We start from the raw sequence: 26,835 nt of genomic DNA, 5'->3' as shown, positions 1-26,835 counted from the left end.
GATAACTCAAAAACTAATTGAGCTAAGTTCACCAAGTTTTCACAAATGATTTATTGTAGTAAGTGCCAGAACCCTATTTAAATTGGACGTGATCGGGGTACCGATTCGGGTAGCTGCCATACAACTTCAAAATTTATTTGGCTATATCTCAGAAACTATAAAAGTTGTGGTATTGAAATTTCACACAAACGAATATATTAATAGGGCCAATTTGTCTCATAAAAGTCGTTGAAATTACTTGGCTCCTTCTGGTACCTGCCATACAACTTCAAAATTTATTTGGCTACATCTCAGAAACTATAAAAGTTGTGGTATTGAAATTTCACACAAACGAATATATTAATAGGGCCAATGTGTCTCATAAAAGTCGTTGAAATTACTTGGCTCCTTCTGGTACCTGCTATACAACTTCAAAAGTTATTTGGCTATATCTCAGAAACTATAAAAGCTGTGATATTGAGATTTCACACAAGTGAATGTATTAGTAGAGCCGATGTGCTTGATAAAATTCGTTAAAGTTTCTTGGCTCTTTCTGGTAGCTGCCATACAACTTCAATAGTAGTTTGGCACAACCAGTATTTTGAAAAACACATAGTACTGAAATTTTGCATAAATTAATATGGTAAAACGGCAACTTAAAGTCATAGTCTGCCCCATAGTTAGTTATGGCACATTAGTTATTCGCACATAGGATAACAAATTCGTACGGGTATCACAGAGTTGACAAGGTCAACTCTACTTTTTTTCTCGTTTTAATTTGTTTAGCATAAATAAGCGAAGAAACACACTTTAAAAGTTATTGAGAGTGACTATAAGAATTAATACTTGACACTCGACTACACATATATACATATATATGTATATGAAAATATGTGTGCACCTTCATTCACTGCATGAATTAATAACAGTATTGAGTGTCGTATTGCTACAACATGTGAAATAGTAATTCTATTACATGTTATTGCGGTTTTGTTAACGCCTATGTACATATATCTACATAATACAATGTTTTTATATTTTATGCATTTACACTTTAGCGATAGTATTAAAAATGATACATATAAATGGCATGTTGTAAGGGCTATATTTAAACCACAAATAAGAAAGTTTAAACCACACAAAAATTTTAGAAAGAAACTTGTACGAGTATAACAGAATTGTATAATTTTTGCATAACATGCGTTTAGAATCGATAAATTAAAGAACGAAAATTACATACAAAGCATTCAGGAAAATTCAACCGCTTCCACTTTAAATCTTTATAGCGCGCTGTCAATTGCATGATCAATAACAATAAAAATATATTTTTAGAAATCTTTTAACAGTTATACTTAAAAAATTCATTTCCAGTTTAATCTAACAAATTCATGTAGCTAAGCCTAAAACTTTTTGTATTGTGGTTTTTACTAAGATTGTGTGATGTACAATGAATTTCCGTATACACATATTATTTATTTAAAACTACCCAATGGTAAGAAAATTCCAATGTTGAATTTTAAGTAAAAACTTCAAACGAAAACGAAAAATTTTTGAATTAAAAATTTTATTGTAAAAGGATATTGCATATTTTTAAAAAAATTTTTATCAAAAACCTTAAATTTTTGCAATCCTTACGAAACGGTAAGTAAAAAGTTGTTTAGTAAATAACAGTCTTATTATACTTATATATTTCTTAAATTTTTGCTTTGAATAATGTACTTTTCTTTAAACTTTTAAAACTTTGAAAAAAATTTAAAAAATATTTTAAGAAATCAAAAATTCGAAAAATAAAATAACGTAATTATATTAAAAGAAGTTTACGACTTAGCTTTTCTTTTTTTCATTTTAGTTAAATATGAAGAATTTTATTTTCAAGAAATATTTACGAAAGTAGTATTTAAAATAGGGCTAGTATTTGTGACAAATGTAGTAAAATTAAAGTAATTATTAATTTGATCAGTTAGGAAAATGACAACTTTCATAAATTATAATTTCAAACAGTTGCCAAACTTTAACAATTATGATAGTCATGTTGAAAATAAATTTGAATATGTTGAATACTAAGTAACTAAGTAATAAACTATGTCATTTTTAAAATAAATATTGACATATTTTAAATTGTTATAGTTAATATGCGTTAGAATATTGAATTTTTATTAAAGCCTTATTCAATTGTTAAAGTCAATGATCACAATTTTAACGTATGAAAACTCTGTATTAAAACATACCGTTATGTTTGTTTGTATGATAAATTACTGTCGATTGAACTCGATAATTAGAACGTTTGGTGATCGTCAAATGTACTAAACCAATGAGATGATTTTCTACTAAAATAATAAAAATAGTTATGATGAAAACACCGATAAAAATCTGTGACCTTGTTTATATTCAATTTAAATTTTATTTTTGAAATATAAATATTGTGAAAAGATTTCTTAAATACTTTTCGCCGGTGGAAAAATTCTTGGAGAAACAGAATTATAAAAAGAAAATTTTTTTCAAAAGTATTAGAGCGTAAAGTTAGAAAACATTCTATTATTTTTTATTCTGTTATTATTTTTTATGATATATTTTTTTTCACATTAAAATATTTTTAAGATTTTGTTGCAGAATTTTTTTTTTATTATTTAAAATTTATTACTAAAAACTATTTATAATTTTGTTTATTTTTTCTTCTTAATAAATTTTAAAATTTTAAGAAGGATTAAAACTTATTCATTAAAATTTTTAATATGCTTTCTTCTACATAGTATTTTGAATAAAAGATGCTGAAAATTTAAATGAATGTTGCATTGGTCTAATAATTTTTTTGATTACACTTGCATGGATTTTTAATTTCTCTATACAGAGATAAAATGTTTATTCGTGTTGAAATTTAATTATGGAATTTTGAAATTCATTATTTTATTTAACAGAATAATAATAATGTTTTCTGGAACAATATTGATATTGAAATCAAAGCGAATTTCTAAAAAATTATGAACAAATCAAAACAGTTTTACATCCGCTTTTATTTTACATAAGGACTACGGGCACACGGCACAATTTACCACGACGCATGTGAACAACCAAAAAAAAAACATGGTGGACTTCATATAGTAGGACTTAAAGACAAAAAAAATGGCTTTTAATAACTAATAATTTTTATCAGAATTGAAATTTAGAATTTTTGTAAACAGACTATCTGTTAGATAATTAACTTTTGTTTAGATGCTTGGTACCTGTTTACACAATATTGTACTTCTGAACCTATTATTTATATTGAAAATTTTTCGCAAGCAAAATTATTTCATAATTTATGTTGTTACAGATCTCAGGGTGTTTCACATGAAATTGTAAATAATTTTCAGGGATGATTTTGAATGAATTTACAGACAAAACTTATATAAGTAGGGAAGGTATGCGAACTATATCTTGTTGAAAAAAATTGGTCCCTTCTAATAAGTAATTGCTAATAACTCCAAAGTCGTGGAAAATAGAGTAATCATTATTGTGTAGTAAGAAATGTGTAACAAGTGACATTATAATTTTAAATATTTTGCCGAGATAAAAAAATATCCTTAATTAAAAAGTAAAATATTCATTTTAATGCTAACTTACATAATTTCTGTGATATTAAATTCCGAGTCAGTACGGCATCACACGTTGTACATATTATTGATAATCGAATTCTAAAAAGATTAATTCTTTCCGTTTTTCTTTTTCACTATTATTCAGTTTCGGTTATAGCTCTTATTTGAAAACATTAGATGAAACTTAGTAATTTGCCACAATTGTTTATTTTTACTGAAAGCAGATTGATGTTGAACAAAAACGACTAACAGGAATAAGAAATAAAGGAATGCCTCAGAAAAAAATCAAGTGAAAAATTCTGCAGGCGGTGTATCATCAAAAATATGACGAAATTTTCAATTTTTTGAAAAGGGCCTTTGAAAATCAATCCAATATGGTAGTAAAGTGTACCGTACTAAAACCCTTATTCACTGATATAGACTTTTATTTTTTATCATAAAGAAATTCAGTGTGCTTACATTCTCATTAAAGAACGTTCCACAATCTTTAATTAGATTTGAAAGTCACGGCTAAGGGTAGGTAAACCTTAATATTTTCACATTAACAACAATGGAAAAAATTAAACCGCAAAATAAGTGTTCCTTATTTATTCGTACAACTACCTATTTTTAGAAAAAGTAAGATATATAAAAAAATTTCCTAACAATTTATTTAGAAAGGTTATTTTTAGACGAAATCAAAAACAGAGAAAAAAAACAACGATTTTTCTTTTTTAAATTGAATTTCCATTTTGAATTTGACAGTTAAGATTTACAACAAATTTTCTTTTTTATTCTTTTTTTTTCCGTTTTATTTAAATTTTTTTTATTTAACCTTTAAATGTAGGACGTTATAATTGAATTTGTAAAATTTTTTCCGACTTAAATCTTGTCTAAATAGAGAACATTTTTCCATTAACGTAAATATCAAATATATAAAATTTAGATACTATACTTATGTAAAACATCCTTGAACTTTTAAAATGGAATGTAAAAAAAAAGCAATACATACAAATTAAATAAAATTGAATTATATTCAATTGAAAATATACAACACGTCAGTAATTTATGAACTAAAATTCCATATAAATGCAAAAAAATATTGTTTTTGTGTGTAGAGTATTTAAGGATATGTTCTTGTTTGTTACACATGAATATATACATTACCTGTAAATATAATAAATTTAAAGTATGTGCTTTTGTTTTAGAACCTCATTCTACTGATTGTTAACTAAATGTCAAATATGAATTTAATACATACACACATACATACAAATATAAAATACATAATAAATTTTCCTAAATTGATATCAAGGTTAAATATTTAAATGACAGTTGTTATTTAATTTAAAATTATCTATGTTTTGACAATATAGGTATAAATGTATATATACACTAAGTACATTCTTGTTTGTACTGTTAATATAAATAATATAAGAATCCCCTGAGTATACTTATATAGAGTGAAGAAAATTTTACGAATATCAACAGAGAATCTAAAGAAAACTGAAAAGCGATTTACCGTGAAAATTGAGATTTCTTGTAGGAACGTCTAATGTGTTAAGTTATACAATATGCTGTTTTAATAAATTTTTCACCATACCATTTTTGATGAATTCATTTATTACGCACTCAATTTAAATAATTTCAATATTAGATTATTTCTCAAACTAATTATAATTCAATATATTTAAAAAATATGGTTATTATGGGTGTCTCCATAGTAATCTTAATATTATTATAATATTGTACAGGCACGGAAATGGTTAGAAAAGTAGTAATTGAACAGTCTGCAAAACGAGAACTAATCGAACCTTTGGCTTTTAAAATACAAAATCTTTATTATTATATAAAGACCATTATGGCAAAGCAAGTATATTTATATTGTTATATTTAAAAATTTAGGTTGGAATCAAGTAAATACCTACAAAATGCAATAAAATACAGAATTATTTACAATTCTAGAACGATAAATTTTTCAAAGTATTTTGTAATTGACGTCATTACAATTAAAAGTATTCTGAACAATGAGCCGCTCTGTCATAATTTAGCACATACATTAAATGCCACTTTGATTTTATAATAAAATAAGTATTTGTAGCCGTGTCATTTATCGAAACACTGGAGGTACATAGGTAATATTTTGGAACTATATGCTTTTCTTGAGAAATATTTATTTATACGCGGAAACGCAATTTTTTGGTCGTTTTTATTTCAGAAAATATTTAATTACAAATTAAAACTTGTTAAATAAAATAAAAGTGCCTAAAATCCCGAGAAATTTACAAGTAATATCTTTAATAAGGAGTTTCAAAAAGTTCATACGTTATATGTATCTCTGAGTTTGACATTAGAGTATTGACAATAATTAGCATTTGCTGTGCAATAATTTTGTTTTTTGTTTTTTTTTTTAACTTTCTACTTAATTAACACCAATAAACGCGCTCACATTATTTATTGAATTAAAAAAATATTGAGGTCTTACTTTGTACACTTACGAAAATTTGTTATAAATTTTGTAGCTTTATCAGCATTTCTCATTTAATATAACAAATGTATTATAATTAAATCAAATCTTTTGTGAATATTTTCGAGAACACACAAATCATAAAAATTAAACAGATTAATTATTGTTGTATAGATTCAAAAGGAAAATGAGAAAATCCCCCACAAAATAATAAATTTCAAAATGTTTATTCCAAATTCGAAAATTCCTTTTCGTAAAAATTTCGGCTATACACAAATTCACTGTAAGCAATTTACAATTTTATTTTACAAGAAGCGAAAATTGTATACCAAAAATAAAAGGCAAAAAAGAAAATATCAGTAAAGTAAAATAATAAAATCATAGAATAAAAATAACTGTTCTGTTTCATCTTTTATCCTTTTTACGCTTTGCAATCATCATAAACTCTATTTTTACTTGTTTTTTCTCTATACTTTTAATGATTTTTACTTTTGTTTTGTTTGTTTTCTCTTTTTTGTGTTGTAACAAATATGTATATACAATGTATAAAAAAAAACCTCTTTCCTGCGCTCATTTTCATCATTTTTGGTTTATTTTTATTTGATAACATAAATAACAACACCTTACTGTTTTTAAGATTCATTTGGTTGTTGTATGTATATTGTGTTTAAATAATATTGTACGTATACATTTTACTTCATATATACATATAGGCAGGCGCGGTTCTGATGTATTCGTCGCCCTAAGCGGTTCCTAAAAAGTGCGCCCCCCCCCCCCCCCTTCAACCTTTTCACCTATTTTATTACTGTGAACAAAATTTAATAGGCATTGCACATTGTGCATCATAAAGCAGTTTCTTGTAACCTTATTGTGCTGAATTATAGAATTAAAGTCTGGAACTAAACTTTCAATTTTTTGTTTTATAAATTCAAAAACAAGGTAATTTATTTAACTGTACGTTTTTTTATGAAGTTATGATCAGATTTATATCAATCACTTAAACTTGATTTTTTGATTTTAACAACCAAAAAATTTACTTTTTGACGTAAGTGAAACTTATTGTAAAAGGTTCTATGAAAATTATATCAAATGAACTTTTTCACAGCTTATTTGAATATGAAAAAAAGTAAAAAATTATTTTTATTTTTATTCGTAATTTTATTTTTATTTTTATAATTATTTTTATTTTTATTCGTAAAATTTGGCTTTTTATTTCACAAATCGCCTGAGAAATGAAGCAGCGTATAAAAAAAGTTTCGACTTGCATTCAAAAATTTAAGGAAAATCAAAGTTTCGTTCTAAAATTTGTGACTTAAAAACTAAGCTTTTCATGTACATAGCTATAAGCTTTTATACTGTTCATTATATTTTTTAGATTTTATTAAAATAAATGCATTTACTGGTATTTATAGGCTCGTGGTTTTGAAATTTCAGAATGTCGTTTTGCTTAACTGTTTTAATTTTGGAGATAAATGTGTGAAGCAAATTATGCGCCATTTCATTTTACTCTTATTTTTTGGATGACTTGCACTACATCAATTCAGCATAAAAATTCTTAACATTCACTTGATTATTAAACAACATTTTTTCAATTCAATATAAGTAGTAGATTTTATCAATTAAAATTTAATTCTGTGATTGATAACAGTTTTTTCAAAAACGAAAGCAGAACATAGTAGTAGAAATTCATAACGATCATGTAATTTTAAAATTCATTCAAAATTTTTTGTTGTTAAACAAAAACAAAATATTGGTATACACAATCTCAATATCAAGCTATGCTTTCCATCATTTAAGAATATTGCTCTCATTCTCTTTTTCTAATTTCTTTCTATTCTCATTCTTAATTTGTGTTTTTTTTGTTTTGTTCTTGTTGTTTACTAATGCAATAGTATACAGAAAAGTAATACATTATAATAATGTGTTTGTTTGTTTGGTGAGTGGGCGCCAACTAAGCAAAAATAAAATTTTGCATGTATGAAACAATTTAAATATAATGTGTACGAACGAGTGTAGCCACTAAGCATAATAAAAACATTGCTTTGTGATATAATTATATGTGTACGAGCGAGTGTTGATAGGGAGCAATCTCAGCAAAATAAAAATTTTGCTTTATGAGATAATTATATGTGTACGCATGAGTGTTGATCTTATTCATATTAGACAATATAAATTATGTGTACATGTGTATTTTTGAATATTTTTATTTGTTGCGTACATTGCTTCTATATATGTATGTATATTATATGAGACGATTTCACTTATATATATGAACGTTTGAATGTATACAGCTGTGTGAAATAATATTCTGTGTTTATAGGCATATACAGTACATAAAAAATAAGAATGAAAGAGTAGTGTAGAGTAAAGAAATGTATGAGTAATTTTAATTCTATGAACATTTTTTGTTATATGGTGCAAATAGAAAATATGTGTAGGAACAAAATATTATGTTTGCATGTAGGTAGATTTTATTAAGTTAATTTCGCTATAAATTGATGTATAAAAAAAAACTTGGAATCCTTTTTTTTGGGTGAAAATTTTTTTTTTTAAATTTAGGGGTTTTTTAAGTTTTCAATGGCGCCCCTATTTTTTATCGCCCACTGCAAATGCATACTTTGCATGTATGATAAATCCGGGGCTGCATATAGGTATATATACTTGAATATATTATTTATAAATATCAGGGGTTTAAAAATGGTATACATTTACATTTAAGAATTAAAAATGTTCGAATATTGAAAAATTTGAACGTGACAAAATGTAAATTTTAGTACGAGATGACCTGATTCTGATGTAAATAAAGATTACAAATTGAGTAGATAGCTAGCTAGCTCTTTTGATTTACAGATAAAAAATAAAAATTAAATACAAAATTATAAATAAAATAAAAAAAAAGGGTTTTATAAATAATACAAGATTAACAAAAAAAATATTTTAGCTAAAATAAAAGTTTATCCTTTTAAAGATAGTTTTTTTTTTTTTGAAATTTTGCGGTTATAATTGTTATAACGCTATCATCAGATTTGAAATCAAAATTGAGTAATAAAACTTGAATAGAACGGTTTAATGCGCGATTTTTTAAAAATTTGTTTTCAATTGGATGATATTATTGCTTGGACGATATTATTGCTTTTTGTACACTTACAAAAAAAAATCAGACTGATTTAATAACCCCGAAAAGTATGCAACGTGTGATAATAAATTTTCTAAAACAAAATTTTCCTGGACATGCAAACGAGACACGAAAGCAAATACGGTTACGATCGTAATTGCAAATTTAGTATATTATGTAAATTATAAAGGAAAATCTAAGGTGCGCTGGTCACCTACCTAGTAAAAAACCTAATGATGTACGTAACTTCGACATGGCTATCTATTACTTCACATACCAACTGTATGCTCCTCCTGTGAAAATATGACCAGTTTTTTAACTTGTTTAATTCAGATTGAGCAGTCGTGCAAAGCTCTAAAAATTCAAAAATTTATTCTAATTTTCAAATAAGATAAGCAGAATTTCAAACTAGAAAATTTGACAACTGCACAAAAGTATTGCTTTGGGTTATTAAATGGAATCACACACATCGAAACTGCAACCTAAAAATTAACTTATTTTCAATTTTTGCACTTGTTACGTGACATATTTTACTGTTTTTAAGAGTATCAGTTTTTATTTTTTTTTTCATTGTATGTTGCTGTATGTTGTTGCTGCCCCATTGTGTTTTATAAAAGCTTGAAATTGGGAATTGCCAAATTTTTCAGTTTTGAAGTGTGGTTCCATTATGTTTAGGGCACAAAACTTTCTAAATATTTCATCATAAATATATGCTTGCTGGATATTTTATTACATTTGTTCATAAAGAAACACGTTTTTAAACCCAATTTGGATATAGAGCCTTTATAGCCCGAATGTCAACTTATACTAATTTTTAGAAATTGAATTGAATATTGAATCGTTAAATGATATTGAATAGCTGCTATTATTTTATTCTTTCATTACAAAAAAATTATAAAATATTCAAACAAAATACTAAGTTTCAAAATAAACTACCTTTAATAAAAATATTAAACCTCAAGTTATCGAAATATTGTACTATAACCAAAATGTAAAAATAAAATTAAGCGAAAACTTTGCATTTAAAAGTTGATTAATTAAAAAAAGAGAATAAGAAACTTCCTATTTTTGGCACACCTATATAATAATATTGTACAAAAATGTTGTATACTCGCACATATCTACGTACTCAATAAACACTTTTATATGTACACAATTTTTATTATAGATCTGATAACAATTGATATGAAAAAGAGAAAATGAATAAAAGTACTTTATTATACCGCTATTATATTCTACATCCTTAATATTAATTATGTATGTATATATCGCACATATTATGTATACATTTTTTTGTTTTTTCAATACTTCAATATGATAAATGTTTATGTGCTCTCGTATACATACTATATAGTATATGTGTATATGGTTATATGGTGTACTCGTATAAAGTCATTAACCTAAAAATGCAATCAACCACAATAATTTCATCCAATTATTTACTTTTATTTTCAGCCGAGGTTTCATAATTAAAGACTCAAAGAGATAAACTCAAATTTGAGTTGAATTTTTCATGTTATTTTCTAGTTTTTTTTTTTCTCTTTTTTTTAATTTCATTCTCATTATTCTTTTCTTTATTGTTTTTTCACTTTCATTCATATGCTTTTTTTCTTCTGTTCCATTTCATATTGTTTCGTTTGATTGCTACTGTTATACTGCTGTAGTCGTAATGTTTTATATGTACTTATAATATTGGTTTTGATTTTAATGTGGTTTTTCATTTAATTTTTACTGTTTTAATTTTGTTTTCTTTTTTATTTTGTTTTTTAGTTGATTATTACATCTATATCTGTTAAATTTAAAAAAGATTGGCTTAAATTACGTTTTACTTATGAGGTCTTAATAAGAGGATAGTAGTTATCCCATATTGATTAAAAAAAGGAAAATTGTGTTATTAAGACTTTTGAGACTCTCCTTGTGTGTACTGCTAATCATATAATATGTAATTACTATTTAACCCCTTGCCTTACGATTCAATTTCGAAGAAACATGCGTGCTCGGGCTATTTAATTTTAATGCAACTCTGTGCGGGTGTTATCAGAAAATAAAACTAAAATATTTTAACTTTAATGAGTATATTTATAAAAATGTGGATTTTATTTCATCTGTAGAAAAACATATTTATAAAATAATGACAAAAATGAATAAAAAATCACTTTCAACTTCAAATTCATCTAATATATCTTTCCGTTCACTCAAATTCCAGTCATCATCACTTTCGTATAATAAGTTTTCTATTTTTTCTGGCATTTTTTTAGAATTATATTAAATATGTATAAATAAAAACGGCTAAGATTAATATATTGTGTTATTTATTTGTTGTCTTTAGTTATATAAACTTTATAAAACAATCTCCTAAAAAATAAAACATAATATATTGCTAAAAAACTACAGCACTCTACAAAACTCACTGACAATCTGAATAAGGAAAAATTACAATTCTTTTCTTTTACAAAACGCCCAGTACCGTTATCTACAATGAGAGAATTTTAGAGAACAAAGAAGCCAAGATAATACATAAATATCATAACGGTTGTTTTTAAGTTTATTAAATTTACTACTACTGCTTTTGAAACATTTAAATATGCGGCGGGCATAGCCCGTCAATGTCGAATTTGGCACAGAAAATGTTTGCAGGCGACTCTCGTCATTTCCAGTTAAGGGGTTAAGATGTGTATCAAGAAATTTTTAAAAATGATATAACATGTTTTATATTAAATTCTTGTATATATACTCAGAAAAATAGCTCAATTTTTATTGAGAGAACAATATTTCTTGCTGGTAATTTCAATAAAACTTTATAGAAATTTTTCCTTTACTACGTATGAATTATTTAAGATTAACACGAAATTTAATTCAATAGCCAAAATTCATATTCAATAGCCAAAAAGAATTTTTTATGACATTTAAATCAAAATACAAAGGAAAGTCATAAATGTACTTTGGGAAGAATATAATATTACCATGTATGAAATATAATGTCATTAGAATTACCAAAATATTTGAATTAAATTCTTTAATTCTTTAAAAATATTTAAACGAAATTGATTATTATTCTTCTGCATTATTGTCATTTAATTCTTTCACTTTATTTAATTTTTGTTTTAAATAATTTTTTGGGTCAATCTTTAATTTTATTATTAATTGTTCTTCTATTAAAATTTTTGCTTTTCTAAATTTATTGAATGCAATATTTTTTCTCCATACATAAAAACCTTTAAATAAACGAAATCCAATAAATAGTTTTAGTTTTAAGATTTCTAAAAATAAATAATGTTCTTTTATCCATTGCTCTAATGGTGTAAAAATTCTTTCTCTTCGTGTCCAATAAGTTATACCATTGCGACTAATTGTAAAATATTTCTTAGCTTTGACACATTCACTATAAGTTGCAATTCTAAACAAAACAAAAATCTTATTTAACAATGTTATCGTATTGAATTAAATTACCTTATATTGTACGGATTAAAATATTTATTCCATTTTGGAACGCTATACACAAAATATATAAATTCATCTTTTTCAAGTTTATTTATTTTCGCTAATGTAGTTTCATAATTCATAAGTTGTTCATTGTAAATTTTTATAAATCTCTGGCTATTAAAATTTTCCATTTCAAAAATTTTCTGCGTCAACTTTTTTTTTTATTATTGTTAAAAAATTAGAATTAATTTTGAGTATGTATCGTTTTTTGAAGATATTTTCATTAGGTTATAAGAAATATTGCAGAATTATTTTTGAAAACCAATTCCATATTTATTAACATGACAAACTCAATTATATATTTTCAAAAGGAACTGTGATGTCTTTTATTATTTGAAAAAAAAAAATTACAAAAGAATTTTTTTAGGACTTTCTCAAAAAAATCTGAAAAAGAGTATTTATTGATTTCACTCTGTCCGTCCGTCAGTCCATGAACGGGTTTACAAAACTTCTATGACCTTAAAGAAAAAAAGGAGAATTTCATATGTACGTAGATCTTTACTACAAACATAATATTTCCGTAGAAGAACATTTTATCTGCTCCCGTCTAAAAATTTTACCTCATCATAGACCCAGCTTTCGAATATTTATTTTAAAGACACTTTCATTTTTTCAAATATTCAATAAATTGATCAGCATTTTTCAAATTTTGTAATTGCAAAAAAGTTGCGTTCTTGTTCAACTGCGACACGGTGTAATTGAATATTAAAAGAAAAACAAAATTTCCGTTATCTGACAAATTTCCGTTATCAAGCCTTTGCAAATTTTTATAAACTTAACCTAAAAACCTAACAATAAATACCATGCCATCAAAAAATAATATATAACTATTTTTCTGAAATTATTTCTGATTTCAATTAATCCTTAAACTCAAGCATTATGTTAACGCCCCTTTCAATTTTTTTTTTTGCTTCATCCCTAAATGTATGCAATTTTTGAAATATTTTGGATTATGACTGAAAGTAATTAAAATAATATTAAGGCTTATTCTGACATTAGGTGATAGCGATAATTGTCATAAAACTTGAAATATTATTATTGTAAACACAAATGGTTCGTGTCTATAATTTATGATTTGATATTGATATTTGTGCTACTTTACAAACTATTGGTTTGATCCGACTTTTTTTCATATTTGCAAAATTTTATTCATTTATTGGTTATTCTAATGTTATTAATATGTTTCTTGTATATTTTGATCTTTTCTACACCTGGTTGTAATGTATTTTGAATATAATATTTTATCACTTAACCCCTGGTATAACCTTCTTATAGACTCAATTCATATAACAATTTTCCCTTTTTACATTAATTATACGTGTTATTTTCATTCTATTCATATTATCATGTAAATTAATTAAGGCTATCAAAAGTGCTAATGAAGTTTATGGAAATCATTTGTGTACACATTATTTTGCATACGTAAAATTATGTATGAACATTACACATTTCACTTTTAACGTTTTCACATAAAAAACATCAAAAACATTTCTAACCTCATAAATAATATTTATTAAATTTATTTAATTATGTAAAATATTAAATTAAAAAAAAAAAGAAATTCAACAGAAAAAACATTCAATTATTTATTCAGTGATTTTAAATATAAAAAAAAATAACAAAATTTCATAATATTCTGACAATAATTAAATTAATTAATCATTTTTTTTGGAATTTATTATAATGTATGTATGTAGTAAGTGACAGTATTATTAACTTTTATGATATTTAAGTAAATTTAATTAAAATTGGTTTTTAACTATTTGTTCAAGGTTTTTAATGTTTTCTCCCATGTTTTTTATAAATATTTTACATAAATTAAAAAAAAATTTTTAACGCTCTTTGGTTTTTATAAAAACGAAACTTTTAATTTTAAATCAGTTAATTATTATTATGTTTTTGTTAATTATTGTTATTGTTATTATTTTTTTTTTGGTTTTGTTTATAAGTGCGTTAATGGTTAAGTTTTTTAATTAATAAAATTATACTGATATTTTACACGTTAATTAAATTGACTATGTTTATCTTATTTTTTTTGTTATATATCAAAAACCATGTGTAATAATAATAATGGTAATAATAATAATAATAATATTAATGTTTTTATCAAAATCATTATTGACAAAACCATATTATATTTACAATAAAGATTTTTCTACTTAATATAGGCAAATTAATTATGGTTTAATATTTACGTACGCGTTGTATCCGTTGAGATTATTATAAATGTGTGTAATGTGAAATTTTATTGATATATACTTTCACGTACTATCTACATATATATTTGCTACAATCTTAAAAGTATAAATAAGAAAGGATAGCATTGACTGACTTTTACCATTTTCTGACTCCGGAAACCGTAATGCGGCCTCATTAGTGTCGTTCGGATGACATGCTAAGAAAAATCGAATAGATTTTGAGACATGAAAACTCGGAAATTTTTTTTTCCTTATAAAATGAATTTCAAATTAAATTATTAGACATATAAGATAAATAAAAAAATTTGATGTTGACATATTTTGTATGTTGATCAAGCTGCGCCAAAATAAACTCACCAAATAGCCAAAATAAACTCACACAGTAAAATCTGATCGAAATCAGTTTAGACGAAATTGAGATACACGCGTATACACACTGATCGACAGACCGAAAAACTGTGAAATAAACATCTTGCCAAAAGTAATTTATTTACGCTTCTCTACCATGCAGAAGTGTTTTTCCATTGAAAAAACCGATACGAGTATTCGAAATTCGGTGTGATTACATAACCTCCTTTACTGTGTTGATCGATCACATTTTACACAATATGCAGTCGATCAAATTAATTCTTCATACCGAAAATAAAATGTCTACATACTTGGTTACGCTTTACAATAAATTTTTTCATTGTGAAATATTTTTGTTTTATAAATAGAAAATATTTTAAAAAATGTGTTTAGAAGTTTAAGCATTTAATTTAAGCTTGCTGAAGCATTACAAAACTTGACTTCAATAAAAGATTTCTTAAACAATGTTCGTAATTCGATAAAATAAAAATTTTTAATTGCTGTTGTCTATAAAACTAATAAATAAAAATATTATATGAAATCTGTACTACACATACAAAATTTTATTTTCAAATAGTTGTCTTTCCTAAAATACTATGTACTTGCAAATATTCTTCTTGTGCTAACTTTATAGTGTTGCCTACATTAAAATATTAATTTAAGAATTATATTGTAATAAGAAAATTATCAATTTTCAGCTTATTAAAATCAACTATTATAGTAATAATAATATTTTAATGAATAATGAATAATATTTAATTATAATTTTAATTGGATTTTTTTTAATGCAATTATTGTAATGCTCTTTTTTTCTTCGCTTCATATAAAATTTCTTGTATATACATACATATATAATAATTTATTAAAATAATTATGATTATAATTGAAATAATAAGAATGGTAATTATAAAAAATATAAAATCATCAACTCAGTATTTAAATTTATATAATGCACATTAAATGTATTTCTTTGTCTTAAAATGTACCTACCTGGATCGTCATCATCATCCCAATCTATTTGGCCGGAAGCTAAAGTCGTTAAATATACCAACAATGTACAAAAAGCTGCAGACAGCCGGAAAATTAATACCAATCGTAAATTCATTTTTTTTCTTATTATTATTATTTCTTTTAATTTTTATTTTTATTTTTTTTTCTGTGCTATTATTATTTGCTTTTTAATTTATAATTTTATGTTTTTTATGGTTTTTCGGTTTCTTTTCTTCTTGTTTGTTTTTCTTTTTTTAATAATTTTTCTTTTATTAAAATTTTCTCTTTATTTGTGGCTCAATGATTTTTAGCGATTTTTTTTTTTCGAATGGGATGAAGAGCGAGAGAGATATTCTTAATATAATATAACAAGATAGAAAGAAATGAAAAAATGAAAATGCAAAAAAAAAGAAAATTATAACAGTTAAGTACAAACTGCTATGGTAATAAAATTTGTATAACGGTCATAAAGCCGTTTTCTATTTTTTGTTGTTTTTTTTCTTTCTTTGTTTTTCCTTTAAATTGTGTACTTATATTCATATAATAAATATATAAATATATTTTCCAATATTTAAAATTCTCAATGTTGTTTATTAAGCCGATGATGGTCAAATATTTTCTCTATTGAAAGAGAATGAGTTTGTAGCATCACCTAAAAATATGCAAATTTCAGAACAAGTGTTTTTAGGGTTGTTTTTCTCAAAATTTTTCAATTTCTTAAGTAGTATACTGCTTATAATTTTTATTTTAAATTCTTTTTTATTTCTTGATATTTCTTTGTATGTTTTAAAAGTCTATTCAGAACACTCTTATTTAATTTAAATACTTTTTTAATATTTTTAACTGTAAACGAGTATTATGTTAGAATGTTGTATACTGATTTTGTTAAAATGTTGGTTTTTTTTATTATTATTGTTCTGTTATATTTTCGTGTTATTACAGAAACAATTTAAAGTAAAACGCGCTTCGTTTGCTTCATTACATCTTGTTTTTGCTTTAGGTATAAACATTAAATAAAATCTGATATCATTGTAAAATTATAGTACCTATAGTACATTGATATTTTAAATGCCAATAATAAAATATCCTTGTGGGCTATAAAAATAAAAATTTATTCTGATGGAAATCTTTAAAATGTTATATAAAGAAGTGGAATATTACAATAACAACAAAAACAATAATAACAGAATAAATTTTATTTTATTCCAATTACGTTATTTGATTCTCAATATTTTTTTGAATTTATAACATTTAAGGTCTCGTTTCTGCGTTTGATGTTGATTGTTGGTGTATAGCTGTAATTTTATATTTTTAATTTTTGTTTCTATATTATTCGGTTTGCTTTTAATTTAGACTTTTTCGCTCTTTTTTATACATACACATAGCTGGGGATTCCAAAAGTTAAAAAAATATTGGTTCAATTTTTTGCCCTTTTTGCTTGTATATGTATACTCTTTTTATGTTGTATAATAATTTTTTAAGATGAATTTTTTTCTTTTCAAGTTTATTTAACGTTTTGTTATTCCATTTCAAGGTGATGATAAATTATGAGATAAAAATTTAGGCCAAGTGGAATTTCCTTAGAAGTTTTCATTTTTTTTTTCTCCTTATTTTGTTATTTAACGATTGTTTTTTGAATTTTATTTTTTTTTACTTATCCTTGTCAGAATGAGGTTTAATATTTTGTTTTGATTATTTAAAATCTCAGTTTTTGTTATCAAATTTACGTTTTTTTTGTATATTACCATTGATAAGAGCCCGAACTGAAATTAAATAAAAAAAATATGAATTAAAAATTTTGATTTTATGAAATAATTTTGTTAATTAACATGAATATTAATGTGAATTGTTAATAATAAACTTCTTTTAGTTCAAGTTTAACAGGGTTTTTATTAAGCATAAGAGTTTTCAGAGATCTGACGTGTTTTTCTCTAAAGCATTCTTGCAATTGAATGTAATTTTTTTACAATATGTTGCTGTGACATTGCAAATAAGGATATTTGAAGGATATCTTACCTTAGAGATTTTAGAAATAAATTGAAAATATACAAGGATATTGTAGTTTTTTCCAAAACTGAAGAAATAAGCCAGAGAACTCTTTTGCGAAATTATTAATCTAATTTTTAGTTATAGTATAGTATAAATTTTATGTCTTTTATTCAGGAATATAAAAGTATAATTTATGTATTATGTATGTTGGATGAAACTGATATCCGTCCCCATTTCTACTATAATACTGTTATAATGTTTTTTATTAAAAATTAGGTTGTGTTGGTTTCTAATTTTCCATGCGTAAGTACAACCGAATGAAAATGCGGCTAAACAGAAAAAAACTTATACCAATTAAAGATTACCTAAACGACATTATTAAAGATTTCGATATTTAGTTAGTGCACATAGTTTAATTTTGAATATTATTAAATGTGTTATGAGACAGAAAACATTTTTATTACTTTAAAATATTTTCTACATTATAAATAATAAAATAGCTATAGTACACATATTTTTATGTTTGACATTAATTGTAGAAATGTACACATTATTTGAAATCAATAATAAAAAAAAATATACACGATTGTTTTGATACAAAAATAGCTATGTATTAAGTTTATTACTCGGCTTCGTAAAAAACTAAATTCTTAATATTCTTGGATGAATTAAACCAAAAAAACGCAAATTTAGTTTGGTAATGACGACCTTAATTACAGAATTTCTTCAACTTCTGTGGTATCTTTCAAGTAAAAAAGATATTATATATATTTATTAAATTTCTAAATTAGGAAATTAATATAATGGTTTTGTATTGTAATAAAATATGATGTGATTTATATCACACAAACATTTAGATATTTCTTATGTAAAAAACTGTACCTAAAAATACTATAAGCACCTAAAAGTATGCAATATTTTTTCTTGTTTCATATATTTTTAAAATTTCTTTTGTACGTATAATCATTACAAATTGCATTAATTTTTGTCTTTCATTGAATTCATTACGTCATAATGTATAAGAATATTCAAACAAAATCTTTGATGTTACAGTTTAAGTATTTTTTTTTCTGTTATTTCAAAGTTTTCATATCTTAGATACTTTGAAATAAGTTTTTCTTATCCTTATAATTCAATCTAAGTCGTTATTCGATACTATTCTAATTATTAATATAATTTCATCCTAAATATTAATAAATATTTCAAAATTTATTAAGAATCCAGCTTAAGATCAACATATTAAAATACAAGAATAACACTAACTTACTTGTTATTCAAAGACTTTTTCTCGTTGTACAAAAATATTTGAATAAGAATGAAAAATCATTTTTTTGTTATTTATTTTTTGTGTTTGTATTATTTTTTTTTTTTTATTTTTTTATCTTTTGAAGGAAGAGTAAGAAATCTGAATTAAGGAAAAAAAATCTTAATTAAAATTAACTTTCCATTTTTTTTTATTTGTGAATTTTTGGATTTTTACCTTTTTTGCTTGCGTAATAAGAATAACGCTTATGGAACAAATAAAATAAAAAAAAAAACTTTTCATCTTTAATTTTCCCTTTGTATAATGTTGGTTACCCAATTTAATTTCAAAAGCTACAGAGAATTTTTTTTTTAAATTTAATTTACCGCAAAAAATAAATTTAATTTTACTTTAATTTTTTTGTTTTCTTTGTGTTCTATTTTTTTTTTAAATCTGAAAAAGATAGGAGGAACAAAAAAAAAATTAAAATGAAAAGAAGGAAAAGAAAAACTTTTTAAACTTTTCCCTTAGCAACCTTGAATTGAATTCTCTATTTTCTTCTGTTCTAAGGCTTTTTTTTTCATTCTTTCCTCATTCCTTAATGAATAAAAATTAATTTCCATTCTTTTAATAAATTTTTAGAATAAAGATTACAATTATTCTGCAGTATAAAATGGTCGTATTTATATATTTTATGTTGGTTGTATAATGTATGTGTTTATGTATTATATACAAATTATGGCTGGTATACGTACATCTATTTTTATTGTGAGACGAGAAAATATTAAGTGTGCTTATAGTTGATTTATACAACTTTAGGAACAATGGATAGAGGTATATATGTATTACGTATGTGTATGTATATGTTCATAGACTGAAGATAATATTATGCGGGTACGAAGGTTTACGGTCCTATATAAGAAATATTTTTTTTCCATTTTTAATTTTTTTTCTTTGTTAAAACCCATAGGAATGTGTCTTGTGTTTTAGAATAAAAGCAATTAAGAAAGATACAATACAGTTTCAATTTATTTGTAGTTGTGGTAGCTATGATTTTTTTGTAAAATTTATTCGATATTTTCTTGATTGCATTATGTTTTCGGTCATAATGTGTTATAATCAGTTGTTATATTTAAAATGTGTCATAATATCAACTGCTGGTATAACACAGAGCACCGCATGTTATGCTATATTTTAATTAATTATAATAACTTTAACCAATTTATAACAATATTATTTTATTAATAGTGGCAGAGTCCACTGTTATACGAGGAAGAGAAAGAATTATTGGTAATACATAATAAATTCTAAAGCTCTCATAATGTTATTTGAAATTTTTCATAATGTAAATAAGTTTAATTTTTCTTGAATTTCCTTAAAACATTAAAATAATTAATAGATTATTCTGTAGAACGATAATATTAATTATTTCACTGTTCATGACCATTAAAATTTGGACGCTTGCAGTTTTGCTTCTCCGGGATCAATCGGGAATTCTCAATACTTCATTATATAATATTTTTGTACATACTTGCCATGCTTTTTATTTTATTTTTAACACGTTAGCCTTTTTAAAAAATATTTCCATTGTATGATGAACAGTGAACTAGAACCAAAGTTATTAACACATAGACGTACATTGGATAGCAGAGGTTTTCCTACTTTATAAGTTTTTTCACTACATAACCTGTTTAGACATTTTGTCTGTGTATGATATTATATTATATGATGTTTATATAACGTATTTTGAATTTGTTTGATTTATAATTTAAATTAATTTATTTAATGTTGAAAAGGCAAAATTTAATTCCCTTCTTTAATTCGTAAAATTTTTTTCCGCATAAATTCTAAATTTAACTTTTTTTTTGCATTTTTCAAATCTGTCGTCTTCAATTAAAATTAAGTTAATAGCGATCAAAATCAATTTGATGCCAAATTCTGTAAATAGTTTCCGTTTTAGTCTTTAATTATTAATATTAAAAGAAAACTGATTGTACAATAAGTATAATTTAGAATTTTGAAAATACCAGTTTTGATTGAAAATGAAGTTCAGGTTCACGCCCAAGATAATATTTTCCAAAAATAATTCAGTAAGATTAGATAAGTGTCGAAAATCAAAATGTCTGCAGGTTTTCAATACCTTTGTGGCAATAGCTTTTGTAATAGAGAACAAACCTAGTTGTAATGGTTGTTATAAACGTTAACAATTTTTCATAAAGAAAATGTGGTTATAAAATTACAATATTTTTATCTGTGTGGGTATTAAAAATTGAGATATTTTTTTTTTACGTGATTTTTGTTGTTCTCATTTTCTGTAACATTAAAATGGAATATTTTTCTTATCTTTTAGAATTTATACGTAACGAATTTTCCCATTTTAATTTTTACTTTTAATTTTTATTATTTTTTCTTTTTATGATTATTTTTTAAAGATATTCCAGAGAGCGTGAATCCTTAGTCACTTTTCTTGCGAAATGGTTTGTTAATATCTAATCATATACTATGTATACATTAAATATGTTTGTATATTGTGTATTTACATAATATACATATAAAAATTATTGTACGGTGAATTTTATTTTAATTTTCATCTCAAATTAGTCGTTCCTTCCACTGACGGATTAAAATGAGATTTGTTTTAGACATAATTTCTGGGCCTTAAGGAAATATAATTTTAAACGAATTTTTGGAAATATAATTTTAAACGAAACGAAATTTGTATGACAGATGAGTAGTGGTAATTGTTTTTATAATTTTCATGTCTCTCATAATAAATAAATGTTTCATATATTCATGGAGCTGTTATTTAATATTAATTTAATTTTGTTTATTGAATTTTGTATCATTTCATTAAATGAGGTTTGATCATTATGTGGAAATGTAAAAATATTTATATCTAAATTATGTTTTAGGCAAATATCTTTCAAAGACGTAAGATGGGTTAAAATTAATTTAGTAAAAAAATTAATACTTCAGTTTAATTAATGATTTTTAAGTTAACCTTGACTTTTTTCAGTTGAAATAATAAAGATGTTTCGACGTAAGATGTTTATTGAAAAGTAGTGAAAAATACAATTTTAGAAGAGAACCAATCTGAAATCTACGTTCTTATGTAAATTAAATTGTATTGGTTAATTAGTTGGTGAAAGATGCGCTGTTCACGGTAAACAACCATTGAATGATATTTTTCCCTTCATACACTTAATTACATTCGGATCTATTGTAATTTTGACATTAAGATAATTAGTTTAAAATTTGTAATAAAATATTCAAAAAATGTTCTTGCACAATTTCTTTTATTACATTGGAAAATATTTTATTTCTCATGGTAACCACAGAAATAATATTAAGTTAGAGTGTGAATTAGATTGAATATACCGTATAAAGATATTGCTATAAATATTGTATGATGTATGAATGTATATAAAATGTATATATATGTATATATAGAACAAAACCATGATTGTGGACCATGATCTGGTTAACTATCTAATTTGAGATAATTAATATTTTCTTTGCATATTTTTTGCCCCTATTAGGGGAAGAAGAAAAATAAAATTGTGATAATTTTTTTTTTTTTCAGAGAAATTATTTTTTTCTTCTAATTTTTATTTCATTTTTCTTTCTTTTTCTTTTTGCCTTTTTACTAGTAATTCTGATGCTGTTCTTTTCTGCCTTCATTTTGAAAATTATATGTATAAATAGGTCTAGTATAATTTAAGAATCATTAAATTAATTTTATCATCTGTGTTATGGTATTAAGTTTTTGTTTGAGGATTAAGGAAAAAAAGTGTTTTTTTTTTTTTATTTCGGTCGATTTTCTGTTTCTGGAAATTTTACAATTTTCAGAACCAACTTAAATATCAAAAAAAGAAAATTTTTTTTATTATAAAAATTGTGGTGTTGATAAGCGAAAATGTTTTTTAAGATCAAGTTGATAGTGAAAAAAATTTTTTTTTAATTTTTATTTTTCATTTTTTGTATAAGGATATGTAGAAATAATCTTAAATCTAAAAATTAAACATGGAGAGTAATGAACTTTTTTTTTAATTAGAATGTAATGGATATTAATTTTTACCATTTATAAGGTTTAAAACGAGCAAAAGGGGGAACTTGAATTTTTTTTCCTATACTTTTTTTATAAAAGTAAAATATTAATATTTCTGTAAGCATTGTAATTTATTAGCTTCTTATTTGAGAAGTTTTTAAGTTAAGTACCAAATTTAATTAGGAAATTGTTGTGATATTAATTTTTCCTTTAGAAGTTTTCTTTTCATGGGTTATATTTAAAAATAAGAAAATGCTTTAATAGGATCAAATATAGAATGGTAAACTGGGCATATTATGCAAACTTTATCTTAATGAATGTGAGTGTAAGAGAAAGTTTTCAGAAACGATAATGAGAAAGATAGAAGTAGGTTTTTGAAGACAATTTCATACCAAGTTCTCCAACATACTATTTTAAGCAGAATTCAATTTGCAATAAATTTAATCTTAAAATCATAGCCCTACCAATATTTATAATAAAATATCGAAACATTTTGCCTTCGAAATTCTATTGATCTAATGATCAATAAAGTTTTGAATTGACTAATTTGAATAATATTTGAATAATATGGTAAGTTTCATCATAACATTTCTTACATTTATATTGCACGCGGTCGAGCTTGCTTTCTCTTGAACTATCAAACAGAATAAATGTATTGAGAATTGGGAGGCTCAAAAAAGTTGCAACTTGAATTATTAACAGGAACTGAATTTAAGTATGTTCAGTTAATTACAACATTCATTAATATTTAATCACTAATCGTATTATTATTCCCATTTTAATGATAGTTTCAAGAACTGTAACTAAAGATAGTTTTTTGTATTAATAATATATTAAAAGAAGTTTAAATTTTTAATTACGAAAAGAAAAAGAATGAGCACATCCTCCATATTATTTAACTTGACCCACTTATGGAGAACGCTTTGTTGATACACCCTCTGTTGATAGTAAAATTAAATTTTGGGTCTAAAGCAGAACATTATCTATAAATAATTCACGTATGTGATATTTTTTAAAACGGATGCAACAATTTATTTTCTTTTCTCTCTATTGTACTTTAATCAATAATCCTCATAACTAAAGAGAACTTTTTTCCTCCAGGATTTTTATGAAAGATTTTAATATGGTTCCACATAATGTTCACAAATTTCGTTTTAAATTTTTAAAATTACAATTCCTGTTTTTTGTTAATATTTTTTTTAGACTTTTTTTTATATTAGAATGTTCAAAGTTTTTAAACTCCTTTAAAATAACATGTAAAATACAATTCTAATTCATGCATGTATAATGTACCTATAATTTGTGCATATCTGAACAAGTTTATACAGGGAATAAAACTAGAAAATCTTAACAAGTTTTTCTTTTTTTTTATGATTTAGCTAAAGCAGTCTATACTTAGTTTTTGTTAATGATTGTAATTGGAACAAATTCTGCTCCGACCCTTCCCTATAAGGGACACTACAAATTACTACTAAAAATGCATTTAATAGTGTGAATTAAACAATGAATAACTCTTAAATTGATTACACACCCTTTACACGATATATTCAGGGTTTCAATATTAATAAGCAATTTAACACACTAGTCCCAAAATATCATCTGCGAACATTTTTAAAGCAGCCGCTTATAAAAGCTATGTAGATATATTTCACTTATATCAAAGTCATATCAAATTTGGGGTGACTGCACATTTGATAAAGGTGAGCAGCTATGAGTATAGACAGTGCGAAGTATTTTAGACTTTTTCACTATGGTAAGCCTCAATGTAAGCTTTTTTAATATTCATTGGTGGATATGGGACTCAACATATTATAGTTTTTGATAATATTCGTAACCAAAAAATCGTATTCTTTTGAATTAATATGCTTTCATTTTAGAGGCATCATAATACCCAAACTTATGAAAATAACTTTTAAATCTTTATTATAATGAATTTATTTATGTATCTTATATTATATAAATAAATCTTCCTATAATATTCACGTTTACCCACGTATATTAAATGAAAACAAAGATTTTATATACATAAATAAGCTTTAGTAAACACTATTAAAAATCAAGAGATGAAAACCCCAAAACATTAAAAACATATACAAAAAAAATATTTTATAAAAAAACAAAACAAAAATAAAATAACAAAAAAAAAATTTTTTTTAACACCTTGAAAGCGAAATTAAAATGAGAATTTTTAGAAACAAAAGTTTAAATACCTTGACATATTTTGCAAGTTAAATATAAAATTTTTTAAGATATTTTTTTAAATATGCATATATGTACATGCATACACACGTAAATAAATATTAAATACATATATACGGTAATCTTTGGGGGAAGAAATCTTTTAAGATGTTTCCAATTTCGTTATCATTCTAACTAAAATTATAATCGCTCGGTTTTTTCATGCATGCATACATACATAACATATCCTGAGTTTTTCCCTATACTTTTTAGGTGATTGTGCAAAAAAGAATAAAATGGAACGAATGCAGAATTTTGTTTGTTAAACTAAATTCATTTTTATAGAGTTTTAAGAAAAAATAATTTTCTTAAGCATATTTTATAAATAGAAAAAAAAAAAAACAAAATCTTATGAAATTAATTAAGGTGAAGAACTACAAAACCAGGGATGGGGAACCTTTTCTCTATATAAGGCCAAATTTTAGTCAATGCAAAGTCAATCAGGCCGCAAAGTTTAAAAAAAGTCCAAAGGTTATAAATTTTTGCTTTGTGTAGGTTGATGAAAACAAAATTATGTCAGAATATAAAAAATAACATAAAACAGTTTATTTCATAAATAAAAATAAATAAGTAAGTATGTACATTATTAATAAAATAATATGGTTCATTATTTCAATGACTTTTCTGTGATTGTTTGTTGCTCGACAACAATTTTATATTTGGTTCCAGCCTCGTTTGGCAGCAAAATTTTAACTTTTAAGAAATATAAGAAATAAATTTTTTTAAGGACAAAGGCCACTAAAAAACAGTTAAAAGGCCGCATGCGGCCTTAAGGCCGCAGGTTCCCCATGCCTGTACAAAACAAAAGGAAAATGATAGCTAGGAGAAAATTTTTTAGTTTTTTAGTATTCTGAGTGATGTCCAAATTTTTCTGGTGCATTTAGTTGTCATTTTAAGCAAAAATTTTTCGTTCTATGAATTTTATTAACAAAAATTAAATAACATTTTGATCGAGATTCTCATAGTATACAGGTTAAAAGATCTAATTTTCAAACATTTTACAGTACTAAAGAAGTTGCAAAAATTTATTAAACAACTAATGTACTATATAGAAAGAAATTGTAATACGTACGGCTATTTTAGTATATCTATACAATATACACAGTATAATATAATTTTCGTACAGATGAACTATTTAAATTTGTTTTAAAGTTCAAAAGGCGGTAGATAAGGACAATATTTTTGT

Source organism: Condylostylus longicornis, unplaced genomic scaffold, assembly GCF_029603195.1.
Source record: "Condylostylus longicornis isolate FDR11 unplaced genomic scaffold, ASM2960319v2 ptg000004l, whole genome shotgun sequence".
Lineage (NCBI taxonomy): Eukaryota > Metazoa > Arthropoda > Insecta > Diptera > Dolichopodidae > Condylostylus > Condylostylus longicornis.
Note: the sequence above shows the minus strand (reverse complement) of the source record.